This window comes from Otolemur garnettii, unplaced genomic scaffold, assembly GCF_000181295.1.
Source record: "Otolemur garnettii isolate 467f Iridium unplaced genomic scaffold, OtoGar3 scaffold00099, whole genome shotgun sequence".
In the NCBI taxonomy this organism is placed as follows: Eukaryota; Metazoa; Chordata; class Mammalia; order Primates; family Galagidae; genus Otolemur; species Otolemur garnettii.
Genome location: NW_003852494.1, coordinates 5,188,303 through 5,203,912, shown reverse-complemented (window position 1 = coordinate 5,203,912; position 15,610 = coordinate 5,188,303). Strand labels below are relative to the sequence as shown.

At 45.2% G+C, this 15,610-nt stretch overlaps 5 non-coding genes across 5 annotated transcripts; 4 read left to right on the top strand and 1 right to left on the bottom strand.

Annotated features, from left to right (window-relative positions):
- Positions 1-2,625: 2,625 nt before the first annotated feature.
- On the bottom strand, positions 2,626-2,697 carry TRNAA-UGC. The gene has a single exon. It is a non-coding gene; the product is annotated as a tRNA-Ala (tRNA).
- Positions 2,698-2,949: 252 nt separating this feature from the next.
- On the top strand, positions 2,950-3,021 carry TRNAD-GUC. Its single transcript has one exon. It is a non-coding gene; the product is annotated as a tRNA-Asp (tRNA).
- Positions 3,022-8,973: 5,952 nt separating this feature from the next.
- TRNAF-GAA lies at positions 8,974-9,046 on the top strand. Its single transcript has one exon. It is a non-coding gene; the product is annotated as a tRNA-Phe (tRNA).
- A 464-nt stretch (positions 9,047-9,510) lies between these two features.
- On the top strand, positions 9,511-9,582 carry TRNAD-GUC. The gene has a single exon. It is a non-coding gene; the product is annotated as a tRNA-Asp (tRNA).
- A 2,921-nt stretch (positions 9,583-12,503) lies between these two features.
- Positions 12,504-12,575, top strand: TRNAA-UGC. The gene has a single exon. It is a non-coding gene; the product is annotated as a tRNA-Ala (tRNA).
- The last annotated feature ends 3,035 nt before the right edge of the window (positions 12,576-15,610 follow it).

The following is a 15,610-nucleotide window of genomic DNA, read 5'->3' as shown; positions in this document are numbered from 1 at the left end:
ACCTGTAGTCCCAGCTACTTGGGAGGCTGAGGCAAGAGAATCGCTTAAGCCCAGGAGTTGGAGGTTGCTATGAACCGTGATGCCACGGAGGCTCTGTGTTTCAAAAAAAGAAAGAAAAACAGTAAAAGTGGAATATCCATGCCCTGTGACTCTGCACTGCTCCGTATGGGAACCTATTCCATGGAGGTACATACCCTAGAAGGCAAGGATATATGTGCTAGATGTTGACAACTCTTCAGTGAGACAAACAGAATCACCTGGATGACTAGGAGGTATGGTGGGACACAGTGCGGTATCCCTGTGTTAGGGAACACAAGACAAACACCTCCAGAATTATATCCAGAACACACCCAGACTTGCACCTCCATGGCTACCCTCCAAGAGCAAAGCTTTAGCAGGCAGCCCTGCAGACCAAAGCAATGCCTCTTCCCTGGTCTGAGTCAGCAATCTGCTCAGGGAGTATCCTCAACATGGCAGCCAGAGGGAGCACTTTTAAATCTGATCCTGTCCTTTTCCTGCATCCAGCCTTCCAGTGTCTTGGGAGATGAAGTTCATCCTCACTAGGCCCCAGGCATAGGAGCACATGCCATTGCTCCTTCCCTGCCCTCAGGGCCTTTGCACTTGCCTCTACTGCTTGATGCTGCCGTTTCTGCAAACAGGCATCCCCTGACAGTTGAAGCAGCCCCTCACATCTACCCCCTAAACCTTCCATCTCCTCATTACTATTGTCTTCGTAAAACTATCACTGCTTACTTATTGTTAGTCTCCTGGTCTGAAATATAAAGTCCAAGAAGAGGAAAAAATCTTGCCTTGCCTGTCTTCTCCAGGGGTACAAGAGTACTTAATACTGATATGAGGACAATTAATGACTTAGTACACAGTGAGGGGTGAGGGAAGGGGAGAGCAGAGAGAGGGAAGGAATGGGGTCTCGGTGTGTGACACACCTTTTGGGGGCAAGACACAATTATAGAAGAGACTTTAACAAATGCAATCAGTGTAACCTGGTATCTCATACCCTCAATGAATCTCCAACAATTAAAAAAAAAAAGTAGAAAGAAATAAATTTTGCTATTCACAGTTTCAGGAGGAAAGTTCAAGGATGGGTGAATAGTCAGGTAGAATAAGGGAGCCCGTTTATAGTGGCCCCTGTGGGGAGGAATGAGTGAGTCAGGACAAGCAGGTTTGCGATTGGTTAGTCTGGGTATTGTCAGTGGATCTGAAGTGTTGGGGTTGTCTAGAGATGTCTGGTACCTGGCCTTGGAGTGATTGGAGCAAAGGATTATTGGCTCAGGTTGAAAGAGCTGAACAGAGGAAGTGGAGGGGACACTCTGGATATGTTAGTGTGCATGTGAAAAGCCTGATTTTAAGAAAGAATTTCCCCAAACCACAGACGGTGTGGATGCAGACAAAAGGGAAAACTACACTGCTGCTGGGAATGCAAGTTAATACCACCTTTTTCGAAAGAAGTTTAGAGAATACTCAAGGAACTAAAAGTATACCTGCCATTCAATCCTGCAATTCCTCTACTAGGTAGATACCCAGATGAACAAAAATCATTTTACAACCATGACATTTGGACCAGGATGTTTATTGCAGCCCAATTCATCATTTCGAAGACATGGAAACAGCCCAAGTGCCCATGGACCCATGAATGGATTAACAAATGGTGGTATATATGTACATAGTGGAATACTATGCAGCCATAAAAAGATGGAGACTTCATAACTTTTCCATTTCCCTAGATGGAGGTAGCACATATTCTTCTTCATAAAGTGCTCCAGAATGGAACAAAAAGTATCCAAGGTATGCAGTACTACTATGAATACGATATAGAATCACCTACACATTTATACAAATGGTAAAACATAACTACAGTCCAGAAAGTAGAAAGGAAGAGGAGAGAGAAGGGAAGGGACGGGGGAGGCAGGAGGGAGGGTTTTGGGGGGAACCTCACCTAATGTACATGATGCAACAGAACATTTCAAACAATAAAGAATATAATACGAAGGAAAAAAAAAAAGAGTACTTATACTGTACCTGGCCACACAGCAAGTGCTCAGTGCCTGCGCATTACCTGACACTGGGTGTTCAGGAGTCACTGAAGAACGGCCTGGTGCAGGAATACAGTGTAGAAATCAGCTTGAGGAAACAACTAGAAATACTAGTTTTTTTGGATTTTATGAAGGCAGGGTCTCGCTCTGTTGCCGAGGCAGAAGTGCAATGACATCATCAGAGCTCACCGCAGCCTCCAACTCCTGCGTGTGATCCTGCTGCCTCAGCCTCCCCAGTAGCTGGGAGGCAGGCACGTGCCACCACGCCCGATAATATTTTAACAGTGATATTTTTTGTAGAGACCGAGTGAGGACTGGAGAAGGGCTCTAGCTATCCTGGAATGTTAGTGTGAAAAGAGGCTACCGGCCCACAGCCCGCCCACTGACTGGGAACTCCCTGGCGGGGTTAGGGTTAGGGGGCTGGGACCTGCGCTGCTGCTGCTGTAACTTACAAGGACGCTCGCTGCGCAGGCAGTTTGACAGGAACGCCCAGGCTAGGTCCGGTCCCTTTCTCTGTTTTGCTATATATAACCTTGTGACCATGATTTCCAAGGAAAAGGAAGAAAGAAAAGAGTGGAGATGCCGGGGATTGAACCCGGGGCCTCATACATGCAAAGCATGCGCTCTACCACTGAGCTACATCCCCTTCCTACGAATGACTTTTCCTGGAACTGCACATACAGGAAATGGTTCTTGGCTCTGTTGCGCCAGCTTTTCTGCTTTTGGGTGCTTGGCGCTTACTATCGACTCCGGGCTCCCCTCCGCGCTCCGAGAAAGCCCCCTAGCCAGCGGCGCCCCGAGCGGCTCCTCTAACAGCCTCACCGGAAGCTGGTGGGAACGGTAACTGGGGGACACCATATCTACAGGGGCTGACCTGGAAAGACAAGGCCCGGGCACATCCTCGTTAGTATAGTGGTGAGTATCCCCGCCTGTCACGCGGGAGACCGGGGTTCGATTCCCCGACGGGGAGGCCGTGAGCCTTTTGGCTCACCTGATGTACTGTGCATGTAAACAGCCATATTCAGGTTACACAGTCGTACCTGTGACAGTGCAAACAAGGACCCCTACCAGTGACATCCCGCTCCCAAAGGTTATGCCGAGAGGAACAAGTGACCTGCTCAGAGGCGTGTACAGTCAGGTTCCTTTTACGTCGAAAATTACGCATATGACGCACAGATGTGCACCTGTTCGTGTTTACATATCTGATCGGATCACAAGAACCACCACCGCAGCTGACAAGAATACACTGTGAGCTGTGAGCTGTGACGCCCCGACACTGTACCGACGGCGATGAAGTGAGTCTCTCTCTAAAAAAAAAGAATAAGAAAAAATACGCTGCAGTTAGGTACGGAAGGGATTCCCAAGCGCTTCCGCGTGTTCACTTAGGAAGGAAGAGCCAGTCCTCACAACGACACTACGCGGTAGGTCGGCTCTGTGCACACCAGGCAGGTGATGAGATGCAGGCATAGAGAGAAGCAGCTGCATATACTATATAATAGGAATATAAAATATATATACTATAGTATGTAGTATTTTCTATTACTATATAGTGTATAACATATGTTATTATAATATATATGATATAATAATAGAAAATACATATATATATAATATTATATATATATGTATTTTTTTTTAAGATGACGACCAAAAGTCTTGTTTGGAGAAGAAAGGAATGGAATGGAGAGGATAGAGCTTCAGAATCCTCTGTATCTATTCCACACTCTGATTTATAATCCCATATATGCAATTTTGCCTTTATCAAAACAAATCTTAAATGCAAAGGGAAAAACCTATGCACAAAGACCTAATAGCCACAGACCAGAATACAGCTGAAGGAAGTACTATGTATCAGATGATGAATAGCACATGACAATTTAAATTGACACAAACTCCTTAAAAATGCCTGTAAATGCTCATTTTTTTTTCATAATCTTTTTTCTCAATGAAGAGACATTGATTAGCAACTAATTTGTCTTGTGGGGTGAAAAAAACGTTTATCTAAAGTTCAGTAATCCTTCAATATCATTTATGATTTTTGTTTATTTTATTATTTATTTATCTTTGAGACAGAGTCTCACTTTGTTGCCTTCAGTTGAATGCCATGGTGTGATAGCTCACAGCAACGTTAAACTCTTGGGTTCAAGTGATCCTCTTGCCTCAGCCTCCCAAGTAGCTGAGACTATAAGCACCCACCACAATGCCTGGCTAGTTTTAGAGACAGGGTCTGGCTCCTGCTCAGGATGGCCTGGAACTCCTGAGCTCAGGCAATCCACCCACCTCGGCCTCCCAGAGTGCTACTATTATAGGCATAATCCTCTTTTTCTTTTTGTTTAATTAAAATTAATGTTGCTGCCTGATACAGAAGACAATCCCATGTTAATAACAATGATCTATTGATCTCTCCATCTTATCATTCTCTCTGTAAAGGTAGATTCATAGAGGGGGACTTGGAATGATGCTCACATACTATCAATCTGGACTATTTTCCAGCAGAGGGATGTGGGTGTTAGCTCATCTATTCATACTTTTCTGTGATTCGTGATACTAGCATATTTTGATGTAAAAAATCAAGTCATAAGAATAAAATAATGTGATGGTAATTATAGTGGGATGAGTATATAATGTGACTTTACTTGGAATGAAGATCTTCGCAGATGTCATCAAGTTAAGAATCTCGAGATGCCTGTAGTCCTAGCTACTTGGGAGGCTGAGGCAAGAGAATCACTTGAGCTCAAGAGTTTGAGGTTGCTATGAGCTAGGACACCAGGGCACTCTACTGAGGGTGACAAAGTGAAACTGCCTCAACAACAACAAAAAAGAATCTCGAGACCATCCTGGATTAGGGTGATTCCTAAATCCAATGCCATGTCCTTATAAGAGATAGAAAAGGAGAAAACACACAGTCATGAAGGAGAAGGCCAAGTGAAGGTGACAGAGGTGGAGTGGTGTGTCTACAGACCAAAGAATACTGAGAGGCTGGCTACAGTGCTAGCTACCACCAGAATCCAGGTGGTAGAGTCAGACTGTCTTCCAGTATCTCCAAAAGTCCCCAACCTTGCCAACACCTTGACTTTGGACTTCTGGTGTCCAGAACTCTGTTGTTTCAAGCCACTCAGTTCATGATGATCTGCTACCACAGCAGTAGTCTGATGCAGTAATTAAGATCTCATAACTCATTTATTAAAAAAAATTTATTGAGGATGGCGCCTGTGGTTCAAAGGAGTAGGGCACCCGCCCCGTATATGGGAGGTGGCGGGTTTAAACCCAGCCCTGGCCAAAAAAAAAAATTTTATTGACAGCTTTCACATATATGCTAAGCATTGAGGTGATACATAATCAAGTGAGAATAGGAGATCGGGGCTTGGCATCTGTGGCTCAAATGGCTAAAGCGCCAGCCACATACACTTAAGTTGGCGGGTTCAAATCCAGCCTGGGCCACCAAACAACAATGATGGATGCAACAACAACAACAACAAAATAGCCAGGCGTTGTGGTGGGCACCTGTAGTCCGAGCTACTTGGGAGGTGGAGACAGGAGACTCGCTTGAGCCCAGGAGTTGGAGGTTGCTGTGAGCTGTGATGCCATAGCACCCTACCCAGGGTGACAGCTTGAGGCTCTGTCTCAAAAAAAAAAAAAAAAGAATAGGAGATGGGTTATATGAACTGAATGAATCTTTGGGAGAACATAACAAAGGGAATGAATAGTAAATATTAACAATGGTCTTGTGGCTTGGCGCCCATAGTGCATTGGGTATGGCACCAGCCACATACACGGAGGGTGGCAGGTTCAAACCCGGCCCAAGCCAACTAACAATTGCAACGAAAAATCAGCCAGGCATTGTGTTGTGGTGGGTGCCTATAGTCCCAGCTACTTGGGAGGCTGAGGCAAGAGAATTGCTGAAGCCCAAGATTTGAGGTTGCTATGAGCTGTAACGCCATGGCACTCTACTGAGGGCAACAACAACAACAACAAAAATGGTCCTGAGACTGAGTTAGTGTTTTGCTTTTCAATTTTATTTTATTTTATTTTATTTTTTTGGTGTCAGAGTCTCACTCTGTTGCCTGGGTCAAAGTGCAGTGGCATCATCATAGCTCACAGCAACCTCACACTCCTGGGCTCCAGCGATCCTATTGCCTCAGCCTCCTGAACAGTTAGGATGATAGGTGCATACTCCATGCCTTGCTAATTTGTAATCACCTCTTAAAAGGTCCTATATCATGTGTTTGTAGGCCATCTGTCTGTCTTCAGAGAAGCTTCTGTTTAAGTCTCTTATGCACAATGAAATGGGATCATTTGTTCTTATTAATTAGTTTGAGTTCTCTGTGGATTAATCATCAGAGAAATGCAAGACAAAACCACTTTGAGATATCATCTAACTCCAGTAAGATTAATCCACATCACAAAATCCAAAACTACAAATGTTGGCGTGGATGTGAAGAGAAGGGAACACTTCTGCACTGCTGGTGGGAATGCAAGCTAATACATTCCCTTTGGGAAAGAAGTTTGGAGAATACTTAGGGAACTAAAAGTAGATCTGCTGTTTGATCCTTCAATTTCTCTACTAGGTATATGCCAAATGACAAAAAAAAAATCATTTTACAACAAAGATATTGTAACATTGCACCAGAATGTTTATTGAAGCCTAGTTCATAATTGCCAAGTCATGGAAGCAGCCCAAGTGCCCATCGACCCATGAATGGATTAACAAATTGTGGTATATGTATTCCATGGAATACTATGCAGCCATAAAAAGATGGAGACTTTATATCTTTTATGCTTACATGGGTAGAGCTGGACCATATTCTTCTTAGTAAAGTATCTCAAGAATGGAAGAAAAAGTATCCAATATACTCAGTACTATTATGAAACCAATATATAATCACCCACACTCATACAAATGATAAAACACAACTATAGTCCAGAATGAAGGAGACAAGAGGAGGGAGCAGGGAGGGAAAGGATGAGGCTGGGAGGAGGGAGGGTAATTGGTGGGACCTTATCTGTTGTGCACAATGCAAGGGTACATGTCAAAACTATTAAGAGTAGGGTATAAATGTCTTAACACAACAAATAAGTAAGTGAGGTGAAGGCTATGTTAACCAGTTTGATGTAAGCATTCCAAATTGTATATAAAATCAGCACACTGTACCCCATAAATATGTTAATGTACACAATTATAATTTAATAAAAATATATTAATAATATAAATAAAGGTCCTATTTCCAAATAAGCTCACATTCTGAAGCATAAGTCTTGATTTCCTTGCTCACCTTGAGGATCCCGTACTGGGTCAAAAACATCCACCATCTGCCCATAGCCCAGGCCAACCCCTGGGTGTCATCCTTCACCCTTTCCTTTTTCCCGTTCTGCATGCAAAATCCATCAACAAGGCCTTCCACCTTCCTCCCAAACCCTATCCCAAATCCATCCCTTCATCAACACCCCGACTGCCTGCTTGACCTGAACCGCCTTCAACCTACCTGAACTGCTCACAGTAGCCTCTTCACTGGTCTCCCTGCTGCCATTCTGACAGCTCCATCCATTCTCTGGACAGCAACAATAGGGGAGACTCCGAAAATGTCAGTCGTGTCACTCACTAGTGGCTTTCCAACACCCACAGGGAAAATCCCAGCCCCTGTCTGGGGCCTTCAAGGGTGGCAAGATCTGAATCCTGCCGGCCTCTGAAGCCTTGCCTTCTACCCTCTTTCCTGCTCCTCTGCACCTCCAACAAGCCAGGCTTCTTTTTTTTTTTTTGCAGTTTTGGCCAGGCTGGGCTTGAACACCCCCCACCCCAGTATATGGGGCCAGCACCCTACTCCTTGAGCCACAGGCACCGCCCTAGCCAGCCTCTTTTCAATGTCATTTCAACCTCGGGGCCTTTGCACTTGCTATTCCCACTGCCTGGGATGCTCTCTATCCAGGTCTTAACATGACTGGCCCTTCATTTTCAGGACATCTTAGATCTTCTTTTCTCTCACTGCCCCCACAAGGGCATTCCACACCATCACTACCACTTATTTTTCTGCTTAGCATTTGCTATTATATTGAATCATCTTATATACTGATTTGTTGATGGGCTGGATGGTCATTATTGGCACCCAGTGGACACTTACTGAATGACTGCACATAATGAAGGCCCTCCCCACTTCCTCATTCCCTCCCAGAGGACACCCTCACTCATCCATCCGCCCACTTCCCAAAGGGAAGAGAAGCACGCACAGCCCAGGCTGAATTCTGACCTGTTGATTACTGCATGCCTTGAAGTTGAGCAGGTGCACACAGGTATGGAGGCCATACTCGAAGGCCAGATCTGAATCGCTCCCTGCCCTCAAGAAAGCCACATTCTGGCCCTCGGGGCCTCCAATGCAGTCTTCTGCGTGATCTGCACTTTTGATACACCTCCTGCTCCTTGGGGAGCTTCATTCAAGGGGTGACCTGCTTTCCTCTGAACAGAGAAGGGAGCTTGACAAGGCTGAGCTGTGAGCCGGGTAGGATTCATTCATTTATTCATTCTCTCATTCATTCATTCATTCGGTCAACGAATATTTATTAAGTACCTCCTATATGCCAGGCAATATTCTAAGCACTGAGGGACACAGCAGTGACCAAAGCAGACGATTTATATGCTCCTTGTTGGTCTGTCATTCCAGCTGGGGAGACAGATAATGGACATGAAAACAATAAGCTAACAATGAACTATAAGGGGCTGGGTCCTGTGGGGAGGCGTCATCAGGGAAGACTTCCAGGGGTGGTGGCCTTTAAGGACCAGAAGAGGTCATTACACACAGGTGCCAGGCGAGCAAAGCGGTCGGTGGGTTCTCGCTAAACCAGCGTTTCTGGCATCGAACCCAGGAAGGCAGAAGAACCAGGACAGTCGAAACAATCAGGAGGATAAAAGTGATAACCTGACTTCGTAGCTGCCGAAATAGCTCAGTTGGGAGAGCGTTAGACTGAAGATCTAAAGGTCCCTGGTTCGATCCCGGGTTTCGGCAATTTCCTTTTCCTTCCATCTAAGGCGAAAGGAAAGGGAATGGGTGAAGTTGATCCCACTTCCTGTTCAGCTGCGGCTTCACTTTCTGTATTTAAGAGAGCTCCGAGCAGTATCCACAAGAAGCCAGAAGGGAATGAAAACTTCTTTGCAGTTCCCCAGTAAAGTAAGACAAGCAAAGTTAAGTTTCTCCTTGGCTACATTTTTTTAGTATCTTAAATGGTACTAATCCCTGTTGTGTTTGCTGATATCTGTTTGTTGACTTTTGCTTTCTGTTTGTTAATTTCTATTGTCCGATCCCTCGCTACTCAATCAAAGACAGAGCAGGAAACAGCCACCTTGAAATAGCAGTGAATCAAGTTGAACTAGGTTTCTGGGGAAAAGCAAAATACTTAATTCTTTGGAACGTGTTATGAGAAGTTATATGTACTTTTAAAAAGTGGCTTGAGAGGTCCCAACCAGAGACCGTCCTCGTTAGTATAGTGGTGAGTATCCCCGCCTGTCACGCGGGAGACCGGGGTTCGATTCCCCGACGGGGAGGCATCCGATATATTTTTTTTTTTCCCATGCTTTTCCGTTTTTCATTTCTCTTCCAAACAAACTCATTTATTCACTTTTCATAAGAAGTCCTTACTCTTCCCTGGAAATATCAAACCAACAGGCAAGGGAGATTCGGTTCTGAGGTTTTTCTGTTGACTCACTGCTTGGTCCCTGTCGCGCTCTGGTTCCCTAAGCGTTAGTCACAGGGTTACAAGAAAGGAAGAAAGACAGTGTTCTCACGCTGAAGTGTTACTCTACTTCCTGCACCCCTGCTGCACAGGTCTGGAAACAAATTGCAGAATGGTTTCTCTCTGTAAGATTGTAAACTTCTGAGGCCAGGAACTGCTCGTTCTGTTGCCAGTATTTCATCCTCTTACGTTTTGTCCCCGCTCGAGGTTTTAATACTGAAAATGTTAATGGATTTGAGACGTTTTCTTAATTCGGTTGCAGACTCAACTTCCTGAATATAGCCACCGTTCCTCCCACGCTCCTATATCATTTTTCACATTCATTTTACAGATACATGTATTTATTATCTGTTCTGTGCCAGGTACTGTTCTGGCCACAGGGTGAAGGAAACCATATAGACAAGGTCCTGCATTGATTACATGACCACCTAGTGAGGGCCACAGGCAATGAGCAAATAGTATAAAACAGGTAAATGCCATGAAGAAAAACAAAACAAACCAGAGGTTTGTGGTGGGGAATGGGATTTGCAGGCCCCTTCAGAGAGGTAATCAGGAAAGCCACTCTGAGGAAGGGGCATTTGAGCCAGCACTTGGGCAATGAGAGAAGAACTGGGTGCAGCATTCCAGGCAGTGGGAGTAGCAAGTGCAAAGGCCCTGTGGTGAGCTGGAAGTGGTGTGTCTGTGTGCCCCAAGGGAGGAGAGGAGGAGGAGAAAATGAAGACAGAGCAGTCAACAGAAGCCAGATCGGGGCAAGGAGGGTGATGGGTGTGGGTACGATCCTAAGAATTTCCTGCAGAGAAGAAGCAGAATCAAGTTGAGTGGGGCACTCTGGCTGCCAGGCAGGTGAGCACTAGAGAAAGCAGGGGCACTTGCTGACCTGAGGATGTCTCTTGGTTTGCTTCTAATGCACATCCAAAATAATGCCACCAGGCTGGGTGCAGCAGCTCATGCCTGTAATCCTAGCACTCTGGGAGCCGAGGCAAGTGGATTGTTTGAGCTCAAGAGTTGAGACCAGCCTGAGCAAGAGCAAGATCCCATCTCTAAAAACATATAAACAAAAAAAACCTGGGCATTGAGGTGGGCACATGTAGCCCCTGGTACTTGCTAAGCTGAAACAAGAGGATCGCTTTGAGCCCAAGAGTTTGAGGTCGATACGAGCAATGACAGCACAGCACTCTACCCATGGCAACAAAGTGAGACTCTGTCTCAATAATAATGCCAGCAATGGCTCAGTGTCCAGCACTTCCTGAGCACAGGAACTAACTCCAACAATCCCAAATGGCCTTTAGTTGCAAAGTTTTAGCACCAGCAGGCTGTAAGGGAGCAGGTGGGGAAGAGGGGGGAGGATTTTTTTTTTTTTTTGAGGTATCCCCATCACAGGCAGGAAATCTCAAGGCTGGTGGAAAGAAGTGACACTTCAGTGTTCTACCCTCTCACCACTCCCTGCCCATTGAATGGCCCCTTGATGACCCGAGGGACACTACACTGTGTGGCTTCTCTCCCCTGGTATGTTTAATGAGCACCTGGAGGAGAGAGATGCTAGTTCACAATTAAAGAAGGGCTCTTTTCAGTGAGACACGTTGGGGTTTAAACCCTGATTCCAGGGGCTGTATCTATTTCTTTTAATTTGCTTATTTTTATGTTCAGAAGAGTTCTTTGAAAGGAAAAAAAAAGTCTTTAAGCTGGTGTGCTGCAGTACCTGGTTAACCTCAAAGTCACTGAAGGTTGAGGTGGGTTTAAAGGACGAGAACTCAGAGAGTGGGTGGAGATACAAATGAGCCGATGCCATTATTTATTGGAAAGAAACTCCTATTTTCCCTTCCTCCTATTATCTCTAAGGGGTGACATTCAAGAATGGGTCAGTTTTCCTTTGTTCCTTGGGTCTGGTATCAGCTACAATTTTAGTTGCAAGGCCATGAAGAATGGGCCTGCTTGGGGAACATAAAATGAATTATTGTAATTTGCTTTTGGTAAATTCTAAAGCCCATTTAAACATACAAAATTTTAATTTAGAATAAAAATTTTTTGCACCCCCCCCCCGTTTACTGCAGCATTATTCACATAGCAAAGATATGGAATCCACCAAAGTGTCCATCAACAAACGAATGGATGTAGAAAAAATGGCCTTATACATAATGAAATACTATGAGAAAAGAACGAAATCCTTTCATTCGTACTAACATGGATGAGCTTGGAAGATATGTTAAATGACATAAACCAGGCACAGAATGATAAATACTGCATGGTCTCATATGTGGAAGCTGAAGAAGTTGATCTCATAGAAGTAGAGGGTAGAACCATGGTTACTACAGTTGGGAAAGGGAAAAGGGTAGCCAAGGTGTGGTTAAGTACAGATAAACAGGAAAAATGAATTCTAGTGTTCTATAGTACTAGAAGGTGATTATAATCAACCATAACTTATTTTATGTTACAAATAGCCAGAAGAACAGATTTGGAACATTCCCACCACACACACACCCCACTCACACGTGCACACACGAAAGGTAAATGTTGTGAGTAATGGATATGCTAATTCCCCTGATTTGAACATTACAAATTGTATATATGTATCAAAACATCATACTGCAACCCATAAATATGTAGAAATCAGTCAATTATAATAATAAAAACCAAAAATAGAAATACATAAAACACATACAAAAATACAAAATGAAAAAAAACTTCAAGAATATAGTATAGCAGATATTTTCAAGAAAGGAAGTGAAAAGGGAGGGGGATGTAGCTCAGTGGTAGAGCGCATGCTTTGCATGTATGAGGCCCCGGGTTCGATCCCCGGCATCTCCACTTAAGCTTTTTCTTAATTTATAGTTTCATATTATTAAAGTGCCAGTAAGGGAAATTAGTATCATTATTCTAGGCACTATGGGATTTCCATGTTAAACATGATCTTCTCATTCTGAATTCCCTAACATTCAGAATGAAATCCAAATGTAGATTAGTTCTTAGAGGCAGAAGTGTGCAATTAGCATAAAAATGTAAAAGGCAAAATTTGACTCAGCAATGAAAACCACAGCAAAAGTGAGCAGAACAATTCTTCTGGGAATTTACTCTCTGTTTGGTGGCACTGTGATGCATTTAACTGGCCTAGAGGACTCATTCTTGACCATCAGGGTGCAAGAGTGTAAGTCACCTGCAGGTCTGAGCTCCTCTGCTTGCCAGTTCTCTTCCTTCGTGTTGTGGGCAACACACCATTTGCAGAGGGAGTGAGAGCACATGCTGTGGAAATAAGATGGAGTCACAGGCTAGGGCCAACATGACACAGCTGGTCTGGTTGGTTCAGGTCCTGCCTGACCTTCACCCCGACTCCCATTCTTACTGTTTTGTAAATTTAACTCCCACCCTGAAGAGGTCTCTCTTTAGTAGTTTAGGTGGATGATTTAGGACAGGCGTCCTCAAACTACGGCCCACGGGCCACATGTGGCCTGCCTAGGACATTTATCCGGCCTGCTGAGTGTATTTGCCACCGCCTGTCCTGCTTAGCAGCAGACTCGTCCTGGGGCCTGCAGTCCGGCCCTCTGATGGTCTGAGGGACAGTGAACTGGCCCCCTGTTTAAAAAGTTTGAGGACCCCTGATTTAGGAGATTAACTTTTTGTTTTGTTTCTATTTTGAGACAGAGTCTCACTTTGTCATTCTTGGTAGAGTGCCATGGCATCTTAACTCACAGCAACCTCAAACTCTTGGGCTTCAATGATTCTCTTGACTCAGCCTCCCAAGAAGCTACAGGCACCCTCCACAATGTCTGGCTATTTTTAAAGATGGGATCTTGCTCTTGCTCAGGATGGTCTCACCTGTGAGCTTGGGCAATCTACCTGTCTTGACCTCCTAGGGTGCTAGGATTATAGGCCTGAGCCACCTCGCCTGGCCTGAGATTAACTTGGTTTTTGTTTTTTTTATGAGACTCTGTCTCATTTTGTCACCCTCTGTAAAGCGCTGTGGCATCACAGCTCACAGCAACTTCCAGCTCTTGGGTTTAGGCAATTCTCTTGCCTCAGCTTCCCAAGTAGCTGGGACTACAGGCGTCTGCTACAATGTGCAGCTATTTTTTGTTGCAGTTTGGCTGGGGTTGGGTTCGAATGCACACCCTTGATATATGGGGCCAGCGCCCTACCCACTGAGCCACAGGCACCACCCACCGAGATTAACTATTGAATTGAAATGTTGTTTGACATCATGAGTCATCCTGATTATTGTTTACAATGGGTTCTGCCAGTTATTATTTAAGGTAAGGGTTAACATGGTCTTCACTTTGACTTTAAATGTATAAAACAGTACTGTTGAAAATGGAAAATCAGACCAGGTGAGGTGGCTCACACCTGTAATCCTAGCACTCTAGGAGGCCAAGGTGAGTGGATTGCCTGAGCTCAGGGGTTCGAGACCAGCCTGAGCAAAAGCCAGACGCCCCCCATTGGACTAATCTGGATGGACCTGGTCTTTGCAAAGCTTTCATGTAATCCCAGCTACATGGGAGGCTGAGGCAAGAGGATCGCTTGAGCCCAAGAGTTTGAGGTTGCTGTGAGCTATGACGCTACAGCACTCTACCAAGGGCCTCAAAGTGAGACTCTGTCTAAAAAAAAATAAGATAGAGGTGCAGTGCCTGCGGCTTAAGTGGCTAAGGCAGCAGCCTCATACACCTAAGATGACAGGTTCAAATCCAGCCCCAGCCTACCAAACAACAATGCCAGCTACAACCAAAAAATAGCTAGGCTGCCTGTGTCTCAAGTGGCTAAGTCACCAGCCAAATACACCTAAGGTGGCCGGTTCAAATCCAGCCAGGGCCGCCAAACAACGACAGCTGCAACCAAAAAATAGCCCGGCATTGTGGCGGGCACCTGTGGTCCCAGCTACTTAGGAGGCGGAGGCAGGAGGCAGGAGGCAGGAGGCAGAAGAATCGCTTGAGCCCAGGAGATGGAGGTTGCTGTGAGCTGTGATGCCATGGCCCTCTACCCAGGGCAACAGCTTGAGGCTCTGTCTCGAAAAGAAAAGAATAATTTTTTTTTTGAGACAGAGCCTCAAGCTATTCCCCTGGGTAGAGTCTAGAGTGCTGTGGCATCACAGCTCACAGCAACCTCCAACTCCTGGGCTCAAGCGAGTCTCCTGCCTCAGCCTCCCAAGTAGCTAGGACCACAGGTACTTGCCACAACACCTGGCTATTTTTTGGTTGCAGCCGTCATTGTTGTTTGGCGGGCCTGGGCTGGATTCAAACCCACCACCTTAGTCAGGTGTATGTGGCTGGCGCCTTAGCCACTTGGGCCACAGGCGCCAAGCCAAAAAGAACAATTTTAATGGCTCAGCGCCTACAGCTCAGTAGCTAGGGTGCTGGCTACATACACCAGGGCTGGTGGGTTGGAACCTGACCCAGGCCTGCTAAACAATGACAACTACAACCAAAAAATAAAAATAGCTGGGCATTGCAGCAGGTACCTGTAGTCCCACCTACTTGGGAGGCTGAGGCAAGAGAATTGCTTAAGCCCAGGAGTTAAAGGTTGCTGTGAGCTATGATGCTACAGCACTCTACGCAGGGCAGCAATTTGAGGCTCTGTATCAAAAAAAAAAAGAAAAGAAAAAAGAAAATCAGAAGTCTTGGAGAGGCTACTCTCACTCTTTTCCAGATTCCCAGCCTTCTAACAAAGTTTGGTGGCCCTGTCCCTGTCTCTGCCTAGTGACAACTGGCCAGAACCTCTTCATCCGGCAACAGGAGTACCCCAAAAGCAGACTTGCTTCCCCACTCCCAGTTTGGCCTCTGCTTCATCAGTAACATGTCACAAAAGGGCAGAAGAAATCAGTGGCTTTAATGAACATTCTGTTTAAATTTATATTC